This window comes from Diorhabda carinulata, chromosome 3 (assembly GCF_026250575.1).
Source record: "Diorhabda carinulata isolate Delta chromosome 3, icDioCari1.1, whole genome shotgun sequence".
Lineage (NCBI taxonomy): Eukaryota > Metazoa > Arthropoda > Insecta > Coleoptera > Chrysomelidae > Diorhabda > Diorhabda carinulata.
Window position 1 is genome coordinate 9558204 of NC_079462.1, and position 24435 is coordinate 9582638.

The 24435-nt window shown below is 32.6% G+C and overlaps 1 long non-coding RNA gene across 1 annotated transcript in view; it reads left to right on the forward strand.

Moving 5' to 3' along the window:
* LOC130891018 (uncharacterized) overlaps positions 1-24435 on the forward strand; it is a 252160-nt gene that overhangs the window by 11440 nt on the left and 216285 nt on the right. The window contains exon 2 of the long non-coding RNA XR_009058818.1: positions 23832-23868. This is a non-coding gene — a long non-coding RNA (uncharacterized LOC130891018). The remainder of the gene's footprint in view (positions 1-23831; positions 23869-24435) is intronic.

Below are 24435 nucleotides of genomic sequence, written 5' to 3' on the forward strand. Positions count from 1 at the left end.
GTAATCACCTTCGTTATCAACAATATTTTCTAGTGGACAAAATTTCGATGCCTAACCGATAAATATCAATTAGTTTTTTAATTTTCATTATAGACATACGATTAGTTCATTCACAATAAAGTTCACAGATGGATTGGTTGACTTGGCTCTGTTCGGATAGATTATGGGAAACTTATATACATGCTTTGCTTATTTTCTTAATCTGATTATATTGGATGGTGGACCAATGTTGTTCAGTTGTTAGTCTTCCTAATTGAGAAAGACATCAAAATTATTCGATCTGAACGTAGAAATCATGTATTTACTACTGTGTAATAATTGGATCAATATCGCAAATGTTTTTGGTTGCAACTGTTGCGATACTATCCTTTCGAAACTCATAAAGCATCCAATGTCGTATATTCCTGGTAACAAGTCACAAGAAACTCAAAATATCTTCGACACAACAATAACTATAGACATGCGCAGAAACCACATTACTTTCTGGTACCCTCAATCTTTTTATATCTGTATTTCGATCTCAAATGGCTTATAACTACCACTATTATTATACAGAGTCAGATTTAGTGAGTTTTATATATGGAACGCGTCAATTATCTCGGAAACGGCTGTACGATTTTTATAAATTGCCCAATATTATGGTGGTATATATTGTTGTCAGATCTTTCCTTTTTCTGGATAAATAATGAACATTGTTATTTCAAATGGATTACCCTGTATATTTTTCGCTTTTGGAAATCCTTAAGAAAGAATCTTAGCCAGGTGGCGAAGCAACTGTGTTCATAAAAGCAACATAATTCTGCAACCAGTTATACCACGTCTGGCAAATTTTGAATAATGCTTGCCTGTAGGCCAAGACTTAACCTCAAAAGAAAATAAACCAAACATTCAATTTGTTTATATAAAAATAGTTCAACAAAAGGACAAATTAAACTGTGCTAAATAACTTGAATTCCAGGAACCCAATATGTCACCAACAAGTACATACAAAACTACAAAAGTGGTATGAAATATAGCATGTAAATATTTCTACTCAAAGATAATATGGCAAAATATCTTATAAAGTAAATTATTTACAAAAAAAGTTGGTAGGTTTATATCGTATAATGTTTATAACAAAAGTAACGCAAACTGTGAGCAGTGAAAACGTTACAATATCTTTAATAATTTATATCCTAACCGAAATCCCCTAACAAGATCTACTGTCAGTGAAAAAGTTCAACGAAACTGGTTCAGTAAAAGATTTATCCAAAACAGGTCGCAGAAAAACTGCATCAACTGAAAATTATTTGGATGTTTGTGTCCTGTGAGAAGACGATCCACACTTGAGTACTAGACAAATATCTAGGGAACTTGATGTTTCGCAAACATCCGTAATGAAAATTTTACGTGATAATAAATTCCATCCATACAAAGTAACGTGGTTCAAGAGTTGTCAGATGACAATCAAAACGATCAACATTTTTTATGTAATGTTATTTTTTGCGATGAGGCCACTTTTTGTATTAATCTGAATGTATTGGCTGGAATAATAGGCGACAAAATAATTGGACCCTTTTTCATTGAAAGTAACTTAAATGGTCCGGCGTATTTAGTTTTATTGGAAAATGGTATTATACCTGACCTGACGACTGTTATTTTTCAATCACGTCCAGTCTTTTGATAGATTATTTCAATAATCAACTATAAGATTTTTTTAATTGTAATTCTTTTGTTTATCGTGATAGCAGAGAAATTATACCACACTATTTAAATAGGTATCACATATCTCTTGTGTTACAAAAAACTTCTCGAATGGGTCAAAAAAAAATCAAAAAACTAAAATTGAATATATTATATAAAAGGCAGCAATATTTAATAATTACTGATGAGAAAGAACAACGAACTGATTATTATAAAGATTTATAACAAAATTAGTACTTGAATATCTCATTAAACGCAAATTTAACAACTCTATTATAAAATTTCGAGTAAAAATACTTTCGATGAGTCATTTGATGATTACGACATTTCGCGTAGGCCGGCACAAGTCTTAAAAACAATAATAAGAAACTGAAACTGCTCGGCACTTATCACAACCAATTTCCGTTCGGCTATTCCGGAATTTGCGTCGATGGTTATGTTCCGATAACAGGAGGTGGTCTAACGACCGTTTTCGTATTTGCCTCTTATCAATTTATTGTTTGTATGTTCTTATCAGCGGCGTGGCGGTCGTTGGTATTGTTGTTATCTTCGTTTGTATTAGTGATGTAAGTCGCTTTTGTTGGAGTGATTTTTTGGAACCGTTTTTTTATAGCTCAATTTCATTTATATTATTTTTTTTATGTCCGTCATTACATTCCATCTTGGTTAATAATAGCTCAATAATAGTAGGCAGAATTACAATTACAGAAAACTTGACTCAAATAATTTTTATTATCGAGTAAATATTCAAATCATAATATATCTTGTTTGATATTCAACATATGCAGAATACAAAAAACAAAATTATTAGGAGATATTGAGAAGAAATAAATATCAAATCCAATAATTTAAGTGCAAAATCGCAATAAATAGTGTAAAGCCTTGAACATTAGGAAATTATATGAATGAATAAATAAGTTTCGAATGTATATCCGCTTGAGTAAAATATTACAAGGAAAACCATGAAAAAAACACACAAGTGTATCAATTTAAACACTAATTGTACTATTAAATGTAGTAAGGAATATTCTTTCACAAAAAATCTACTAATACTCAATAATTTGTTATAATTAATATCTTTATTAAGATATTGAGTAGTAGCATATGTAGGAGTATTAATTATTTCCATTAAAATTCCAGGAACAAAACAAACTATCTTTTTAAAAATAATACTCGAAAAAGAGAGGCTATTTTCAACTGAAGAATTATATATTGAATAAAATATTCTTAACATAAAACTACCCTTTGCTTACCAATGTATAATACGAATATATAATCACGAGAAGAAATAGAAGATATTCAAAAGAAAAAATTAACTCTATCAATCACTATTATGCAAATTTACAACTAATTAAAAAAAAATGGTTAGTCAAAGATCATATGCGTTTTACAATCCAAAATTTTTTAATTTGCTCCCAATACACCCCAGGGAACTACTACCTAGATTGCATAAACTCAAAATTGAAATGTTGCATGAATTTTAGTGACAAAGTTTCTGATATAAAGGAACATACTTAGGAACATGAACTGCTGCACTCAACGGTTTCGTCGTTTTTGTCTACCATTCCTCCAGTTCGAATCATCTAAATCCCATAAATAATTTTTCTTACACATCTGTATTCCTTCGAATCATTTTATTATTATTAGTCTTATGCACTACTCAGCCCAGAGACCTATCCCGCATACAAAGTATCATAAGAATTAGGCTCAGTTCACAAAATAAACTTGCGCACTGTATGACAAGTATTCAATATTACAGACTGCTGGATACCGGTGAAGCTGTTTTTCGATAATGCCAGTTTCGCCATGCTATCGTGTGAGGTCTTTGGCACGATGCCGGCTGTTGACATAATAATTGGAACTATGTCTACATTTTCGATGTGCCACATCTGTTTAATCGCTATTGCGAATCCGCATATTTGTCCAGTTTTTCCTGAAATTTGTTGAGAACGTTGTGAGGGGTCGGTATGACTACATCGACAAGGACAGAATTGACTCTTTTCTATTAACCACTACGATGCCCGGTCTGTTATTCGCCGTATGTCTATCGGTAGTAATGGATTCATGGTAGTAGAGCCTTGAATTGTCATTTTTGAGCAACTACTGCTGCTTTTACTTATGATACGGTATATAACTATTATATTGCATAATTGGTTATATCGGTGCAGATAGTCAGTATTACCTAACACACTACAAGCAGATGTTATAGGTTGAATGGTCTCTGGTGTTTGTAACATTATTATAAATACGAATATGATAAAATAATGAAATAAATCATTCATTATCTGGACAATACAAAAGTTCCAACGAACAACGCAACCGTCCGATTGAGGTAAACAAAACAGGCAGAAATGTCGAGAGTTTTTCACGCTCAACTAGGTGTCTAAATATTATTCTTTTATAAAGTATACACCAAAAGGAATATTACTTCACTATTAAAATAAATAGAACAATACAATTAAATAAGAATCAAAATTATTCATATACATACATTGAAAATTAATGTGAAAATAAGTTGATAGACACTATAAGGAAGATAAAAATGACGTTCAAACTTTTTTGGCTTCACTCTGTACTACTTTAACAATTTCGAATTATATAGTATTGAATATATACTTGAAAAATTAATTAGTTCATTTCCATATGACTGGAAAGTTTTAAACGAAATTAAAAAAAAAATAGCTCGTTTCTAAGTTATTTTCTTCATTACAACAATCTATAAACTTAACAAATATATTGTGCTGTCTCCAGCGAGAAACCTTTTGTTAATTGTAAGGGTGAGGGTAATAACGATGGTATCTCATTAATCTTTTCACCCTCTCTTTAAATTCAAATCATTTAATAAATGACATCAGAGGAAAACTTTTCTAAATGAAAATGAAAACATCTTATTGCTTTGGATGAAAAGGACTTACAGGCAATGGACTGTCAGCTATTGCGGCAATAACAGCTAGTGAGTTGAAAAGAAGGGATTAAATTTATATTATCCTTGTCCCCATTATTTCACGAAACAAATGAAAACTGGTTGGAAAAAATATAATTTGTTTCTGCAATCCCAGTATTTATTCACAAAACAGGTGGGATAAATTTATACACATATCTTACTCACGTGATTCATTTCTTTTTACACTATTCACTAACATTTACACGTTCAACTATTCACTAATATTTAATTTATGTACAATTTATTTTAGATGCACCCTTTTAGTTCACTTTTGTATTCACTTGATACTGTCCCGATATATTAAAACCATCTTCTGCAACCTCCAAATTCTTGAAATCTCTAGATTACCATGAACAAACAAAAAGTTCTTCGTAGAATATATCTATATAAAAAGTCACAATAAAAGTAAAAAGACATTACGAATAAAAAATACCTGGCGTGCATTCAACTTAACATTGAAGGATAACAAGACCTCACGGTCTATATCAGTGGGCCTGTTCGTAACAGTAAGACCAACATGTCTAATAGGCAATTATCACTGATACTTTTTGAAATAAACAGTTGACGGAATTTTATCCATCTAAAAATAGAAAAGGAGCATGACAAACAGACTGTTTACCATTGCACAGAAGAAACTACTAAAGTTACAATTATGAAATTTGGATTGTTAATTCATTTTAAAACGTAACCTCTCGCTGAGAAAGTATTTTGGGATTGTTCACCACGTTGGGAATTGAATAGATAAAAATTAAAAAAAGAGTGAATAGAGATAAAACAGTTCATATGATAGTCCGTCAGTTAGGATCTGCCAATTTTGTTTTGACAATTTTTTTTAATATAGGCATCTCCTAATGAATGAAAAGGGAATAACTGTGTGTGAAAAGTTATTCTTTCCATTTCAAATAGAAAATTTTAAATAAGTACAAAATTTGCACTAACGTTCCTTGAAAAAATTTAGTGCTTTATAAGAAACGTTTTTGAAAATCCAACCTCTAACTGTGAAAAATGAGGGCTGTATGAATCTTTGTTATATACACATACTAATTTTTCACTGCGAGGTACAATGAGGACCTACATTACGCAGTATACAATGTTCACCAAAAATTACCTTTATTTTTTTATAAACTATGAATACATAAATTAGGTTCACGTATATTTATGAAAAAGAACTGAAAGCAAATGGGTATAGATAGAACTATCTTGATATACTGGTTGCCGTCAAAAAAGTTTTTGGGATGCCGCAGTTTTTTTCTATTGAAGGCGTATAGAGGCCTAACAAGCAATCGCGAAAAAATCATTAGTGAGGTTTAAAACCCAAAGTAATTAAAATTTTTTCCGATGGTATTTGAAATAGGTGCTTTTGAGCGTATTAAGTGGTTAGATCTAGACTTTTATGAACCGCTTGTAAGACTTCAGAATATAATTTTAATTTAATGGTTTCTCCGTCGTCACTTGAGTCTAGTGCTTCATAACTTGTTAAAACTGAATTGAACGACATTTTCCTTTACGTCAGCCAAGATTGGAATTCTTATGTGACAACATTTCTTTAAGAAATATAAATCATCTATATTAGCGCTTTCAAAAAATGATTTAAGTTTATAATTCGTCGTCTTTAGCTTTTAATAGTCTTCTACGAGAGTTGCTACTTAGGATACTTGAGATAGACAAACAAAAACAAATATTTATAATATTGATATAACTTTATTGTTTTCCAAAATATTCTCAATCCTTGACATAGCGAGAGAACCAAGAAGATGCAAACTGGCAATTTATAATAAAAGTGTAGAGCAGGTTATGTCTTTTAAATATTTAGGGGTTAACATCACGAGCAATAGGAACTTGAAACAAGAAGTCAAAACGCAAACAACAGCAGCATCTAGGATATCGGGATTCCTTCGAACCGTGATATGGAGGAATAAATTTTTAAGTATCGAAAGCAAAACACGGATACATAAAACTTGTGTCAGACCAGTAATGACATACGCCATAGAAACGAGGGCGGAGACTGCAACTACTAAGCGAACTCTTAGAACGACCGAGATGAAGACATTACGCTGAATCACAAGGAAAACACTAAGAGACAGAATAAGGAGCAATGAAATTAGAAGAATGTGTGACGTTCCGGATATAGTGAGATGGGCCAGAACTAGAAGAAGAGCATGAAGAGATCATGTCAATAGAATGGACGACGATCGACTGGCGAAAATCGCAAAGGAAGAGAGACCCAATACAAGTAGACCGCCTGAAAGACCACCAAAGCGCTGGTATGAGAGCTGGTCCTCGGAGTCACAACTTAGGCTGCCTCTTTGAAAACACAAGTCATAGTCTTAAAATGAGAAGGAGAAGAAGAAGAAGAAAATATTCTCTATTAAAATCAATACACTTTTACATGCCAACAATTGTCGAAGCATATTTTCTATTCCGATTAAGGTACTCTTCAAAAACGTTATAGTTTGAACTGATGTGTGAGAGATCGTATCGTGATGGTGACATGTCCAGTTATTTGGAATTAACAGACGACCATTTGCTTCGATGTGCTTCGTAGGCGAACAACTTTTGCTTTGAATTCGGCTCGTCTTAAAAGACCCATACAGTCAATTGTTGTTTTGTTTGGAGTTCATATGCATAGATCCATGATTCGTCACCTGTCAAGATATTAATGACGTTTTTCGAAGCATCGCAATTGAATTTTCTCAGCATTTCAGATCCAATCGACAGGAACTTCTTTTATGAGCGCTTATCAAATTATGCGGTATCCAACGCGAACAATTCTTTTTTGTAATGTCAGTTTACGCGTAGTATCGATGTTTTCTGACACAACAGCCGATTTTAGATGACCTTCACGAAATTTATCATTTAACGAAGTGTGACCACGATTGAAAAGATGAAATGCAAAACACGATGGCTCGAAATAGTACATCACCAAAGGTAGAAGCGAGTTGATGGTCACACTGTTGTTGGTTAAATTCACGTCGAAAGTCATAGAAAATCATCGCACGAAAAATATTCTCGATTCAGTTCCATATTTTGACCAAGATGAATTTTTCAAGTATCCTCAAATAGCACTCGTTTGACAACACGTTTTGACTACGTTCACCATTAAAAATGGCAAACTTTATGATGACAATGTAAGATTTGTCATATTAACATCAGTGTTGCCATATTTGAAAACTTGAGCAGCAATTCTCGTATTAAAAATTACTGGTTAATATCGTTGATTTTTTAATTAAGATAAGTAATTTGAAAAGATCGTTTGAATAGCTGCTGCCTGTCTCACGGATCAGCTCTTGCCGATTGTTTGGACATGAAACGAAGGAATTGATACATTTGTTAGAACTCCATTACGTAAGGTAGGAGAAGTTCATCGCATTCTACTTTCACGAAATATATTGTTACTACTTATGTGACACAGACCAATGATCAAGTTCCAGAGTATATCATCATATCGAGCCCAAATCGTAAGCATCGCATAGTAGAGATAATATTAACAGTTTTGCACTATTGTGCGTATAGATTATCTGAACTAATGGGGCATAAAAAAGGGAGAATTCGTATCAGACATTAAATTAAATATATTAAACTACACTGATTGTATAAAAACAGGAAATATGATACATAAGTGATATCAATTTTTAGTACTACTATACTGAGTAATAATTATCCAATTTGATACAGAAAATATGACTTAATCAAATCTAAAACTTTTGTAGTTCATTTACGATTTCCCCGCTCTTTCCTAACAGGGAATGATGGCGGATGTTGCTTGTTGTACTCAATTACTCATCACTATTTCCTATTTGACAAAATTGGAGTTAAAATTGTAAAAATAATGTCTACCAGTAGAACTAAAACGTTCTTAAAGACCAGATCGAATATTTTTGACTTAATAAAGTTTTTCAACTAAATTGGTTCAAAATGTTCGTTAAATTCCACGCAATTGGTCAACTCTTCAGTGCATCAACATAATCGTTCAGAAATTTGAATCGATTGCTGTCCATTCGAATTGTGTAAAATATTAATTTTGCTATATCGCCTCGATTAATTAGGAGTTATTTGTATTGAAGTCATGTGCTTCTAGTGATTTAATGAGAACATATGATGGGAAATTGATTGCGTTTGGAATAATCAAGAAAAAAATATGGGAAAAAATGTGTCGAAAAATATTTTGGAACATTTTAAAAAAAAATGCTTATTATAGTTTTTCCAATATCAATTGCAGGTTATAAAAACTTATATAAAAACACTTGCTGAGAATTTTGATTGATCTACCATAGGCGTAGATACCTAATTTCATAAATTTATTATTTTTATAAATACTATAATAATAACATGTCCAACACAGTTTTTCCAAAGCTCTTGGCGATCGGCAGGTAGAACATTCTTTACAAGTTCCACAACCTCTTTACTCAGTTCTGGAGACTGATTACATTTTCTAGTTCTGATTTTATCTTTGCCCATATTAACACTATAGGGTTAAATATGCAATAGTAAGGAGGTTGTCTCTAGCTTTAGACCTCTAATAACAATAAGCAATTCTTTGTTTGTCGGACACTATCGCTGACAGGAATAGGAATAGGAATAGGAATATTTTTTCCAGACAAAATTTGCTATCTTAAAGATTTGCCGCGAGTAGTAGGATTCGTTGTCCCTAACGATTACTGATTGTACCGGAATGTTAGGTAAAAGCTGTTCATTAAACCACTTTTCAAAAAATTATCTTATCATATCTTCACGATAATCAGTTGCACATTTTTTAGCACATATTAATAAAGCATTAGGCGCGAAACCGTCTTTGCTTCCAGCGTGAACTATTATAATACGTTTCCATTTAGAACATGGCCCATTAAAACAGCCATTTTTACTATTGTCAACCCAACCTAAATTTACTACATCGTGTCTGTCAAACCATGTTTCATCTATATAAATTATAAGAACTTCGGTAGTCTTTTATTTGACGCCAATAATCTTGTCGCCATCGAATAATCCTTGACCATTCGGTTGTTGCAATCCGTTTATTCGGTTTTTTGTATTAAACACCACATGCTAACAAAACTTGACGTAATGTTTCTAAACTGGTATAATTGTATTTTGAATAATCTGCTACCTTTTGTTGTATTACTTGCAGTGCTTATCGAGACATTCTGGCAGGAATAATTCGAATAAATTGTATACAGACGATTTCGGCCAATAGAAATGCATTTATGTTTACGTTTCGATGTTTTCATTGGTACACAGTGGAGATGATGAGTCTACGTGGACTGACGGTATGCTAGATGTTTACCGAATTTTATACGGGGAGTAAACATTATTTTTCTTTTCTTAATTCTTAACTGTCTTCTATAATTGATATTGGAAGAACTATACTGTGTTTACTACTGGTGACATCAAGTATTTGAATAAAGAAAAGTGGAATGGAAACATAGTTAAAGATATACAAAAAATACATTATTTTTATAAAACTGCTGGAGAATCGAAAAATTGTCCCTGTAGTAAACCACTGATTTATTCAATAAATTATATACTAATTCCATTTTTCCATATATTATGGCAAAAATTTTCAAAAACAACAGCTTATAGTAATTTCTTTCATGATTATGTGCATCATTTCACATTGCTAAAATTGTTGTAGACACCTAACAAAAAATGTTGCATAGAATTCACAATTTTTCTTTGGATAGAATTTATCTCACTCACATTTGGTTCACATCGTAGACGATTATTGTCCCAGATTGGCCCATCCGATTCCGACTCCCGAGAGGCTTTCGACTCGAGGCATGGTTTGCGGAGGCGGCACAAACGCTAGCCATCCACACTCTCGATTTAATCTATATTTGATTCTCTACTTTCCCGATCCCACGCGTCATTCACTTCATTTTCATACTCACGTTCTTTGACTCGCACCCGAAAGCTCGACACCGAGATGAGCGTCAGAGAGACGAGGCGAGAAAAAACGAGGGAACACATTACCTTGTGTAGCCTCATGTGAAGTCGGGATTGGGCTTTAAAAATGTATATATTGCCCGATCCTGACTTTCTAGAGGCTCTTGACACGAGAAATCTATTCTATATTCCCTTTGATTTGCGTCCGAAAAAACCACACAGGAACGGAGAGTCAGAGAGGCATGGCGAGGGAAGATGAGAAAACAGGATCGGATAATTCTCACTAGAGTTCCCGCATGTAGCATCGTGGAGAGTCTGAATCGGGAACAATAACAAGAGTTACAACAAGAAGATGTATCACCGACAACATTGCACACCTACTTATCTCTTTATGTCGATAGAGTGATATTTTTTGACAGTCAGAAGATATTTGGCTGAAATATAAGGTTCATTGTTCAAAAATACTCATATGTATTGTATTGGGGACAACTAAATCTATCGTAGCGTTCGATGTCGCCAAATTATTGTCAAATCATGTTCTTAATATGAATATTATATAATCAGTTGTACATTCAAATAGAAGTAGTAACCGCTCAATCAAGTGCTTTTTGACTCGTTTCTTTGGTGAGCCTACCCAGGTTCTATTTTATTTTTGTAATAAACTAAAGTTTTGGCTTCTTCCACTATTGTCTCCATCTTTCACGAACTCCAGTTTTGTTCAGATCATTTGTTATTTGATTTTCCCATTGGTTTTTTGGTCTCCGGTTTCCTAAGGGCTACCGTTCTGTTATTTTTTTAATTTTTCTGTAATTTTTCATTCTTTTTATGTATCCTAGTCATCGTATTCGCTTCGGTTTAATAAATTTGGTGATAGTTTCTTTATTGAAAATGTCTCTAATTTCATACAAGGATTTTATATTCTTCGTCTAACTTTTTTTGGACCATATATTCTTCGTATCATTTCATTTCAAAGGTGTTGAGTAAGTTTCATTGTTTCTCCTCTATAGATTACTGTTGGCCTTATTGCTGTACTGTATATTTTTCTTTCAGTACATCTACTGATTTTTATGCATAAGAGACCGGAATTTATGGTATGATCGGTGGCCTGTGTGAAACCTTTAAGTGATTTCTTCTCCTCGTTCATTTTGGTTGTTAGTTGTCACTCCTAAGTATTTAAAATTGTTAACTCCCTCGAATATATATTTCTTTTTCTTAGGTCAAGCGCCATTTTGTTTTCTTTCCAACTCCCTATACTTATTCTTCCCTTTATTTGATTCTAGTTCCTGTTCGATCTTCAAGAATGTTTCCTTTAGGCTCTTTACACTTCACGTAATTATCGGCCAGATTATCTGCGTATGCCAATATTTGGACGTCTCTACGATTTATATCGAATTCTTTAGTTTTTCCGACCCTCCTAATTATATTTGATTTAGTCATCATCATTCTGGTGAGCTCTATCAATGTTGTTGGGACCTGCAATTTTTTTAATAGTATGTCTCTTATCAGACTGTCGAAAGCTTAATTGAAGTCTATAAATAGAATATGAATTTCATTTTTCTATAATTTGGGCCTAATTCCATATTGACATTCTCCAAGATGAGTTTCCGTACACTTTTGTTGGTTCTTAATAGTTTTTTAGTGCAAAAATACAGGCAGAAACAGTAAGTGTAAATTTTATATATTTCCAATAGCTGAATGGAAAGTGAAGAAAGAAATAAATGATTGAATACAGTGAGGATAAAAAAAGTGTGTAACCTCATAGTGCAGCTTGCCAGCGAGTATACTCTTATATGTTATGTTCTACTCTAAATTTAATATTTATTTTGTCTTCTTCTTCCTGCTGTGTATAGGTATCATTGCCTGTTTTTCTTCACGTCATTGCCTCTGCTCAGTCACCTGGGATGTTATCACTCCATCTTTTCCTAGGTCTTCCAAGGCTTCTTTGTCCTGCTGGTGATTTGTTCCTTGATATTTTCACAATTCGTTCTTCCGTCATGCGGTCAACGTGCTCATTCCATTTTATCTTTCTATCCAGTACCCAGTCATTGATATTATCTATCCCGCATGTTCGTCTTATTATATTTATATTTATTTTGTGAATGTACAAAATATTTGTATTGAAATATATGAAAATGTAGTTTGAATTATTCGAATTTGAATAATTACCGGAGCATTAAGAACTCTTTTTCTTAAAATAATTTCAAGCTTTGTAATGAACAACTCCAATCTGTTTCATTTTACATTTTTGCCATTCTTCTTCGTTAAATTGTTTAATTGATAAATATTTTTTTGTAAAATGTAATTTAAAATTTATTAACAAAACCAAATTAAAACTCTTAATTTTTATCATACCGACATTTTAAAGAATAAGTCCATTGCGGAAAAGAATGTAAAATCCGCATTTTTGTTCTCCACAATTTTAATAAATGAAGAATTTCAAACGAGATGCAGTACACCGAACAAAAGGAAAAAACCTGTAAATAACTTTCCAAGAACTAACTCCCCATTATTAGAACGCATTTTAATGTAGTAAAAGCATTTTAGTCACAATTCAGTTTTATAGGAAAATTCCTTACGTTGCTTTTAATGCTTTTAATTTACGAAAATCACATTATAAAATTATATAAATTGTATTTAACGATGTATTTTCATTTCTTTTAATTGCTTAAATGACAAATTTTAGTTGAAATAGGTTCCATGTATCGGTTAATTTGAATCTATATGAATCTGCAGTAGTATTTTTAATACTAGATATAGTTTATGCCCACTAAAATTTAGACTGTTACTATCTGGAATAGAAATGTTGACTATTTTTGAGATTGTTTCACTTTTAGAGATAAATCTATAAATATAACAAATTTCAATAAAAACCATACGTTTATTAGATTAGTAGTTTAGGCGCAGCAATCTACAGGGCATCACAGAAACTATTATATTGGTTAAGTTAGATCAGAGATCGGCTACCTTTTGAGTCAGGAGAGTCAAAAATTACAATTTACTCAATTTCGAATTTTTTACAGAGCCACAGAATTTTTTGTTGCCATTAAAAAATGGTAAATAAACTTTTTTTGGTAGAAAAAACTAATTTTTATTCACATGAAAAAATATCTATCTATTCCAACATTTGTAGTGTTTTTCTCAACAAATTACATAATATACAAACATATTTATATGAAATTATGGGAAAATAACCAATTATTTGAATTAAAACAATTAAACATTTACTCACAACCACACACAAACAACAAATTGTACTGTAATAACAAACAATTGAGCAAACGAATTCAATGGGGGGATGACTTTGCATGGTTTTAGAAAATTTGGCTCATAACTTTCAAACATAACTTCAAATTTTCTTTCGTTAGCTGGCTTCTCACTTTACTTTTAATTATATTCATGCAAGAGAAAGCTTGCTCGTACGAATATGTTGATCCGGAGATAGTCACGATTCTCCAACATCCATACATACATACATACATACATACATAAATAGTCTGCACTGAAAAAGCGAACTTCTTCAGTGTAGGAATTTGGAAGACTATTTCATGCGTTGAATATAAGAGCCTCTAGTTTGTCGCGGCATTTCTTTCAGAGCTGTCCACTTTTGTTGCGCTACGTACATACATTCCTATATTTCCAACTGTTCAAACTTGATTTACTATGAATTTTAGAGTGGTTTTGTTGTCTTGAATTGCTCAAATCTGGCAGCAAATTCATCTTTAATGTTTTAGTGTGCTGAGATAATTTGTGTTAAAAGTTGCACTGGTTTTATGGCGATTATGCTTTAAAAATTGAAAATTAAGTAATTTACCCCTCTGAATATCTTCTGCAAATAGAATTAATCTTCTCTTATCTTCAAAACCAAGCAATCATACCAGAACAAGGGCTGGATTTTCCTTTCTTTGCAATTTTATATTTATTTCATTTAATTTCGCTCTGATTTGTCGTTCTTCCATTCAGGGTGATTAATGCATTTCAACACCTTATCTTTGAAGACGGAGGTCGTAATACTGAGTCTTCATTTCGTTTAACCATTAGAAGTAACTGGTGATAGTAGAGTGCTTTTGACAAGATGCTATTAACAATTTAGGTACCATATTTATAACCTCAACAAAGCGTTGGTGGGTGCAGAATTTCATGGTTTATTTGTTCCAAAGAATCGTTGTCTCTCCTTTATTTTTCCCTGTCATGTTTCTGGCTCCAGCAGTTGCTATTAAAATGATTTTATTTAAATTGATTCCTTTGTCTTCAAGGCATTTTGCATGACTTTCGCTATATATTTTCCTCTAGTTGGTCCCAAATGTGGTAGCAATCTTAGAAGTTCTTCTTTTGGATATTAGGAAGACATATATCTGTCAAAAAGACCAAATTGTACCTTTTATGTTGCATGAGTCATCGGTAACAAGTGATAATGCAGAAGAAAGTTGAATATCTTCCACCTGCAAATATGTTACATTTGAAGACACTCCAGCTATTCTTCCTTAAACTGTTTTAGCAGATACTGGAAAATATTTGATCTTTCTCAAGATTTCTTCAGATGAATGTATGAAGCCATGCTTGATGTGTGTCACGAGGGAGGAGGCGAAACAAAGCAAGTGTAAGTCACTGAGATAGAACCCATGCCTGATCCTCGCTAATAGATTTAGAACGATTTTTAAATATTTTTTGATAAAATCCATAAAATCTGCCACGGAAGAGAGACAACTTCACATCCAAAGAGCCGCATATGGCTCTCGTGCCAGAGATTGCCGACCCATCATTTATCAGCTGATTGTGAATCCTAACCTAGAACGAAATTCTTATCAGACTTTCCGCGTTCGGTTTTCGTAGGAAATTTCAAATTTAAAACTCAACCCACTAAACCCTTTTCACTACTTTAGTTTCGAACGTTTATTTTTCCATATTTCCTGTTTATATATCTCTATTATTTTTTTCTGTTTATAGACGTTTATTCAGTAGTATCGTTTCGAGGTATTTAATAGTTTTCTTAGCAATTTACCCACACAAATGTAAAAATTGTAGGTTACAGATCTAAAAGAACAAAAAATCTAAAATTTCATAAGAAACCATATAACAATATTATACTTGCTGTGAAAATAAATCAAATGATTGGAACTATAAATGTCAATTGTTAGCATCTCTGCTTTACGTTTATATTAACTTGGAATTAAACAATAATAACCCTAATTTTAAATTATTAATTAATTAGATCGAAATTTCTTCAAAATGTTTTTTTTTTATTATTTCTGACCATTTCTTTGATCAAGATAGAAGACATCTTTACAAGGAGTGCCCATCTTTCGATGTAACATTTTTTGGTTTAATTTATGATTTCCGTGTCATTTTCATTAATAGTTGGGGTATCATTCTGCCTACAAGGGACTAGTGAATTATTCGTATCCTCACTACTTGAGTCTTAACTACATGGAGTCTATATTCATCACTAGAGCCCTATGGAAACAATTTTTTAGAGACTTCAGAGACACTACCATGAATAGAGAAGAAAAAAATTTTCTTAAACTAACTTAAATTGAATATACATAACCAAACAGCAAGACTGACTGTGCTGATTCTTTTTAAATTGATGAATTATACAGCAAAGCTGTTAGCTATAGATTTTTACGTGCCCACATTTTCTGGTTCCAATAAAAAATCCTTTGATTTGAGTTGATGGTTGTCAATTTTGCTTTAACATCTTATTTGTGAACTTCATAGAGTACATTCAGAAAAACGAAGGACTAGCAAAATGATCATATACACATAAAATTTGGCTTTCTCAATGTTGTCAACACCTCTTATCCGCGTTTAATATATTCGAGGTCAAAGACTAACAAAAAAAGGTTTTTACAAATATTTTAACATTGCTGTATTTCTATTTACATTCATTATAAATATTATAGGAAATTAAATTTTATACAACTTCTATCTGCAACTTTTTTTTGTACTATAACCTTTTTGCGATAGAGACCGTGCAGCGTTTGGCTAACTTAACTGAATAAAAAATTTTGGGAAAAACATTTACGTAGCACATCACACCTTTTTATATTTTAACTTTCATAGCTGTTTTATAAATTATAAATTGCATTTGAATACTTGACATAATATATTTATTTTCACTGTTTTTTCCTTTCGAAAATACTTTCATTCTTCTAAAATTGAAATTCACTAACAAAACGGACAATATCCATCTGACATGACCTACGCCTGCCTCCCCATCCCGTTATTCTATTTTTGTCTTTAATCAATACCCCATTAGGCCAGTTAATTACAGTTCACATTATAATGCTGTAACGTAAGATAATAATATGATCAATAATTCCAAATAAAACATACCGGCTTTTCTATTCCTAATCTTGATAAGAATTAATATCCGATACGAAAGCTATTCAGAACATAAGAAACGTTTCTTTCTGCGTTCGTAACATATCAGTCGGCCGTCAGTAATCACAAATGAAAAATTTCCATCCATCCTGGATGGAGCTCCAAATAAAAATCCCACCAGATGCGAAGTGCGGCTTGTAATACGGTTTTTAATCACAAAAAATCTAAAAACAAAGGAAATTTAGCGGAAACAACGCTACAAGTAATGGTTGCCTCTGGAAATTGTGCATGAAGAAAAACGGAAACCGCTGTTCTGCAATAATTGATTTAAATAGTAAAAGAAAAGTTGGGCAGCTACAAAATTGGTGATCATTCCCTACACTCGCCTTAAACTGATGTGACGGTTAATCAATTGAGTAGTTACTGGTGAGATATGTTAATTGCAAGACATGTGATATTACAGCGATTGTGAGTTCAGGTCGGCAAGGTGTGCTTCTGATTCATTTTCCCGAAGACTCAGTTCAAAACAAACATCGTGTAGTATGCAGATGTTGGAATATCAAAAAAGAAACAAATTAATAGAATCAATAAAGTCTACAAAACGTTGTAATGCGTGGATATTCATATTTAAGTTATAGAAACTCGAAAAATGCCGATTTTTACATGAGATAATATCATTTTATAAAAAATCTCGAATTTATTGTATTTTATGAGTATATACCGTAGATACTACTTTAAATACTTATTAGTACCCGTATTTATGATAATATTCATTAAAAATTGTTAACTATACATTGATTTATAATTCTTCAAAGTTCGAAGAAAAAAACTGTCAAATCATTACTTTGTTTCATAAAAAGACAATATATGAAAATATCAATAAAACTGTTAAAAAAGGTTTATTAGAAGTCGGTATATATCAAAAAGGCTAAAAGTCGACAAACCGTGAACGTAGTAAGAAGCTTTTAAAATGTTTGTGCGACATTTAATTTCATCCTTGTCAAGTTAAGAGAGTATCATGACAGTCAATGGCTCTTTAAGAAGCGGACTGTCAGTATTTTTATTGAATATCCCGCACCTCGTCTAGCAAGTTTTTTGGTAAAATATGCAGAACTTTCATAAAATCAACATCCATTTCACTCAATCAATTTTTAATAGCGTCACATTTTCTGCTAAATTTGAATAAACTCATTATACGCGGTGTTTTTATATTCGACCGACAACGCTCTACCACAGAGAGACCTCAATAAATGTTTTATTTTGATATAAGAATACAAGACCCAGTCGCTGAGATATAGGTGTTCAAAATTAAAAATTTGTCATAAATCAAGATCGCCTTTAATTTTTTTTTCAAATTTGCTGACCAAAATTGAACCAGTGGGCCGCTGTCAGGATTAGTTGTTACTTTTGTCCCCCTATTTTTTACGCCACTGGAGCATTTCTTTTTCAATTTTGTTATAAATTGCCTGATTATTTTTAGTTGAAAAACTAATAGCCTTTTATGAAGCTAAAATGGGCCCCTGGTTAAATTTTTCCAAAGTTTGTTTATGTCAAAATATTACTTTATTAAAATTTGAAAAAAAAAATTAAAGGCGTTCTTGATATTTTTGCTTTTGATTCAAAATTTTTGTACAACCAATATCTCAGCGACTAGGCACCATGAGGGTTCGTATTCCTATATCAAAAAGAATCATTTATTGAGATCTCTCTGTGGTAGAGCGTTGTCGGTCGAATATAGAAACACCCTGTAGTAGAAAAGTGTAGGTAATGATTTTATTCTACACTCCTGATAAATGACATTGCATCAGATATTGAACCGGACTTGAATTTCTATCTCTTCAAAAAACAGTGCAAAAATTGGAAGATAATGAGTAAAACTGATCAGAAACCTTTACCCCAAAAGTGACGGTTTTGGGGACAATATGTTCAAAATGCACGCAGCGCTACTATAACTTTTAACTGCAAAATATATGAAAATACTACGTGATTTTTACCAACCACAGGATTATAACAATAAACATGGATGCATCATAATAGCAGAACCTTATCCAACAAGAATTTACCTGTAGTTGAAGTAATGTTTCCAAACAAATTGATTTTGCTCAAAAGAGATATTCTACAGCCCAAACCTATTTCCAGTTGATTTGAGTTTTCATGAATTTTTAGTAAAAGTTATGGCGATGAGTTTTCGAAAACTTAAGGGTCAGGTTTCAGGAATGCCACCAGCGAAATGCCTACCAATTATTCCATGGCAATTTCAAAAGTGTACAAATTTATGACCCACCCTGCATAAACCATGATTGAAAATTTATAGGGTCACTTCGCTCGTCTATAGTAGGATTTATTCATAATTTCAAGATTTCAAAACTTTAATCTGTATTATAATCCTTATGGTGGCCAGTGAAATTGATATCTCTTAATACTATAATACCACCTTACTGACAGATACTTGGGATGTGTTTTCCAAGACATGATAGGGACGCTAGCGAGCACTTCATCCCCTCCGTTTCTCTTCTTTCATCTTAGCCCTCTAGCCGGAACTCCGCTGGTAGGGAAACAATAATAAGAAAGCGTTACCGGCCTTGTTGGGAAGAAACAATAATTCTTTTGTTTGTTCAGATACTTGCAACATTGATTGTGATGCGGATGAAGTTGAGAAAAGAAAAATCGTTCTACTTAATATTCTTTGTCTTTTTTGTTGTATCACTCTTGGTTTTACCAGTATACATTTCGATTGAGTAAGTAGCTTTACGCAAAACCTGATTGATAGTAAACTTTCTGTAGCCCTCAAATACACAGGCGTGTGTTGCTGTACATTCAAACGACGCGGGGAATTATTTGTTTCCATTGGAACATCAATATACAAGTTTCAATGGTGACGTTATGATAAAGGTTCCAATAATTTGATAGACAACTTATTACATACATTGAATTTGAATTCCAATGGTGATTATTTCTTTGGAAGAGTGAATCTGAGACACGGTATTTTCATGGAACAGTTGTACTGAATAAAATAAGAAGTTTTATATGGGCAATTTAGTAATTTGTAATAATTAATCAAGAACGAACCCCATCGATGGTATCCATTACTTTTTCAAGATATAAACCATATTTATTTAATTTATGATCATTTAAAATTATTCGTTTTATAATGATCAACCCATATGCAAGCCAGAAAAAATATTCTACAGCTGGTGTTTGTTTTATGACGAATACAGTTCTAAATACTAACAAAAAACCGAAAAAAAAATCTGGAGACGATAACATAAACACTTGTGGAATGTTAGTGCGTGAGTCAGGAGCGAGGCATTTTTCCAAGTTGTTACCCATTTTTATAACGTTCTCATTTATCGAATGTAATAAAATTTAAACATGACATAGCTGTCTGTGTTATTTGTAACTGAGAGATATTTTCTTGTTACCAAGTTAGGTATTTAAGCGACATACGGTAAACACTGAATAATTTTTGTTATTGTAATTTGTTTGGAAATGACTTGATGTATGTAGTTTATTATAAATTACGGTAGGTACCAAAAAATTACTGTGATACCGCAAATATTTCCAAATTGTTGAAAGAAACGGTCTTCCAGATTTGTTACCCCTAACGTTATACATATACAGAGCGCGGCTAAATTATGGAACAAATTCCTTACATTGCAACAATTTAGTTTCTTCAGAAATCATAAAATAGGTCGACATCAATAGTTTTGACATAGTGACGTAATTGTTGAATTTTGTTAATAGAAATATTGTAATACGTCGTTGAGAGGTCTGTTTAATACTCTATTCACTAATGGCATAGTCAGTCAATTATTATTTCTACGAAATGAAAAAAAATCAATATACGAGGCATATTTTTTAAGTAAGTACCGTTTTGGAACTAGAAAAAGAAGTGCAAAGATATCGCAATAATCTTATTTTTACATGAAAGCCTGTACCTTAATCAACTTTTCTATATAATTTCCTTAAATATTGAGGCACTTGTAATAACGTGGCAACAGTTTTTGAATACCCTGCTCATAAAATTCTGCCGGCTGGCTTATTAACCACTGTATCACAACTGTTTTGATTTCGTCATCGTCTTTAAGACGCTGATCGCCCAGGTGTTTCTTCAAGTGCAGGAGCAAATGGTAGTCGCTGGGCGCCAAATCAGGGCTGTAGGGAGGATGATCTAGAGTTTCCCATTGAAAAGATTTGATGAGATCTTTGGTCCGATTAGCCACATGTGGACGGGCATTGTCATGCAGCAAAACGATACCCTTACTCAAGTTGCCACGTCTTTTGTTCTGGATTACACGACGCAGATTGTTCAATGTCTTACAATAAGACGCTGCATTGATTGTCTCATTACGAGGCCGAAACTCTACTAGCAATACTCCTTTTCTGTCCCAAAAAACTGTGCACATGATTTTCCGGGCAGAAATTGTTTGCTTAAACTTCACTTTTTTTAGTGATGATGAATGACGTCATTCCATGGATTGTTGTTTCGATTCTTATGTGACTTAGGCCACCCATGTTTCGTCACCAGTAACAATTTGATCTAAAAAATCTTCACCTTTATTGTGGTACCGCTCAAGGAAAGTCAATGCACTGCCTAACGTTGTGTTTTGTGCAAACAATTTTGGAACCGAACGTGAACACAATTTCCGGTATTTCAAGTTCTCGATCACAATGCAATACAAAACACTACGAGTATATAGAGGAAAGTAGTCGCATAATGATGAAATTGTAAAGCGTCTGTTTTCTCTCACCTTTTCGTCCACTTTCTGCACCAAATCTTCATTAACTACCGAAGGACGCCCACTCCGTTCTTCATCATGCACTTTTGTGCGGCCATCTTTAAATGCTCTCACCCATTTCCTTACCATTTCATCACTCATAATGTTTTGTTTGTAAACTTCACAGTTCTCACGATGAATATCGATCGGTTTTACGACTTTAGCACTAAGAAATCGTATAACAGCCCGTACTTTACAATCGGCTGGACTCACGATTGTCAGAGGCATCTAAAACACTCAATATACAACGTACACAATGAAGTATGAGACTATAATGGCGTCAGTGCGTAGACAAGAGATGTAGGTAACCAGCGCGTATGTGCGGAATGCCGACCTTGGGGTTGCGGCGCCGGAATCGCAAAACGGTACTTACTTAAAAAATATGCCTCGTATTTGTTTCTTCACTTCGCTTCTTTGTTTGTTTTTAAATTCATCCGAAATTTTGAGGTACTTGAAATTGATGTATTTTTTGTTTCTAATGTTCTATTTTATTTGAAAAAGCTCTCATTAACCATAATGGTTAGACTTTCGTATCATGCTGGTGACGGATATAGGTGAGGTTAGTATGTAGGGAAGTAGGAATGGGGACTCAAAATATAAAATATAAAATAGAGGAAACAACCGAAGGCGGAGCTATGCCAATATGATTTTTTGACCATTGTAATGTCATCTGAGCTTATCAAACCAGTTAATACGAAAATTCGTAATAAGTGAGTATTGTCAGCACACAAAATCCGAAAAATGTATATAAAATATACAATTATAATTAACTTTCGGTAAAAACTCAAAGAATAGAAGAAACAATTTTTGAGGTTAGGTTCTGTCTCTTCTACACCAATTTGTTCCTTAATTCTTAATTTGTTCTTAATATCCTAGATGCTTGTCTTATTGCGTCCATGTCTGTATCTTCTATTTTCCTTTTTATTTGTTTTTTTAGTTGCCACGTATCGTATATTCTCATTTTCCTTTGTTTGCCTCTGTACTCCATAGAATTCCATTAAGTGCTCTTATTATCTTTTCTCCCTTGTTTATTAATTGCTTTTATTTGGACGGTATTCGTTCCTTCTTTAATGAAATTTACTCTTGAATATCTACAGCTATCACATTATTTCATTATTTTCCAAAATAAGATCCGTGGTCCTTTAATCAATGCACAGACATTGTATTTCTGTTATATTTATTTGAAGACCACATTTTTCGTACTTTTTTTCTCGCCATTTATTTAAGATCTTCTTTCTCCTTTGCACATATAACCCTCGGCGAATTGAAGAGTGTAAAAGCAAGTATCGTCGTCATTCCCCATGCCCATTTCTCTGCATTTTTCTTTCCTTATATTAGCTTCACCTGTTTATGGATTTGTTTGTTTGTTTGTCAGCTTGTTTGGTTAGGTCCTTTGGACTAAGAATAAATGGTTTATTTAATACAAATTTCGTTCGACTGCGGATTCGAACCTCCGATCTCCAAGTTGGAAATTAAGCACTTCAACAACCTCATATATATCATTATAGCTCGATACTAGCTTCAACGATGTGTAGGTATATAAACAGCAAAGCCATTATGCGAGGGTGAATATAGTGTTAATTAAATTCAGAATGTTAAACGTCTGAAGGCATCAGAAAACGTAAAACTTATATAATTATAATATATTGAATTATTTGTCCTTATGTTTTGAAAAAAAAACTCACAGAAAAATAATAACTGTCTGAAAGCTGATTTTCGCCAACTATTAAAGGAATTAACATTTCAATTTAATAATCGACCTATTTTTGCACCTTGCTCTAATTTTTGTCATATTTAAATGCTCATGCTCTTAGAATACTTGTTTGGAACATGCCAGTCTGCGGTACAATCTTTTTTTTTTTTTTTAGGCGCTGGTCTTTCAGAACAATTTGTTCCAGTAATTAAATGTTTTCTGGAGTAGTCAGCGTCACAAGACCCACGCACGTGGGTCATCTTCTTTGAACGCTTCTAACAACTTAGATAATTGTTGAAAATGATGGACAAAAGTCACGTTGAACAGCCTCCATTCTGTTTTTGATTTGTGTATTTTCCAAAACAACAAATTTACTCATAACTGTACAATGTTTATTGAAGTCTTTTTCATTTTATAAACATTAAAAATTATTTTCGAGGTGTGTAGTTTTTAATAAATCATCATGTTCTTGGAGTACAAATTATCAAATCTGTTCTAAATTTCGACTAACAATGTTTTTTCTTTATTACAGATAGTATGCAACGCTAATTTCAACATATCAGTTTAAGGTAAGTGAATATTGAAACATTAGTTTTTTCTTCGGAGTTATTTCGTCTTATTTTCTGTTATCTTAATCGTTAATCGTCTTCTCGTTCTTCTTCTATGGATTTTCTCTTTGTTTATCAACCTCCCATATTTTCCTGGCAAATGTTGTTGTCATTCGCATACTTCTATACAAAGTTAACAGTTTTTTATACTTTATAGATTTGTTGTACTCTTTTTTTTCTATTGTGCCGTTTTTCCTGATGGATTCATCAAACATGAGGAGGCTTAAAGTATGTGATTCGGATACTGTACCATTCTAACTACGGTTTTTCTCAAATGTTCAATTTTATTCAATCCAATTGTTGTTTTCTTTTATTCAATTCTCTGCTGCATGTGTATTGGTAAATATGTATCCCTTTTTATTTTATTTTCTAATTATCTAATTCCTATCTAGTATCCTATAATTTATTTAAAAATATAATCTGTCTACTCTAGCCTAAACAGCCATTACTCCACTGCAACAACTTTTTGTGATTTTTTATTGTGTTAATCATAATATTTTAATTAACAAATTGCAGTACTACTGTTTC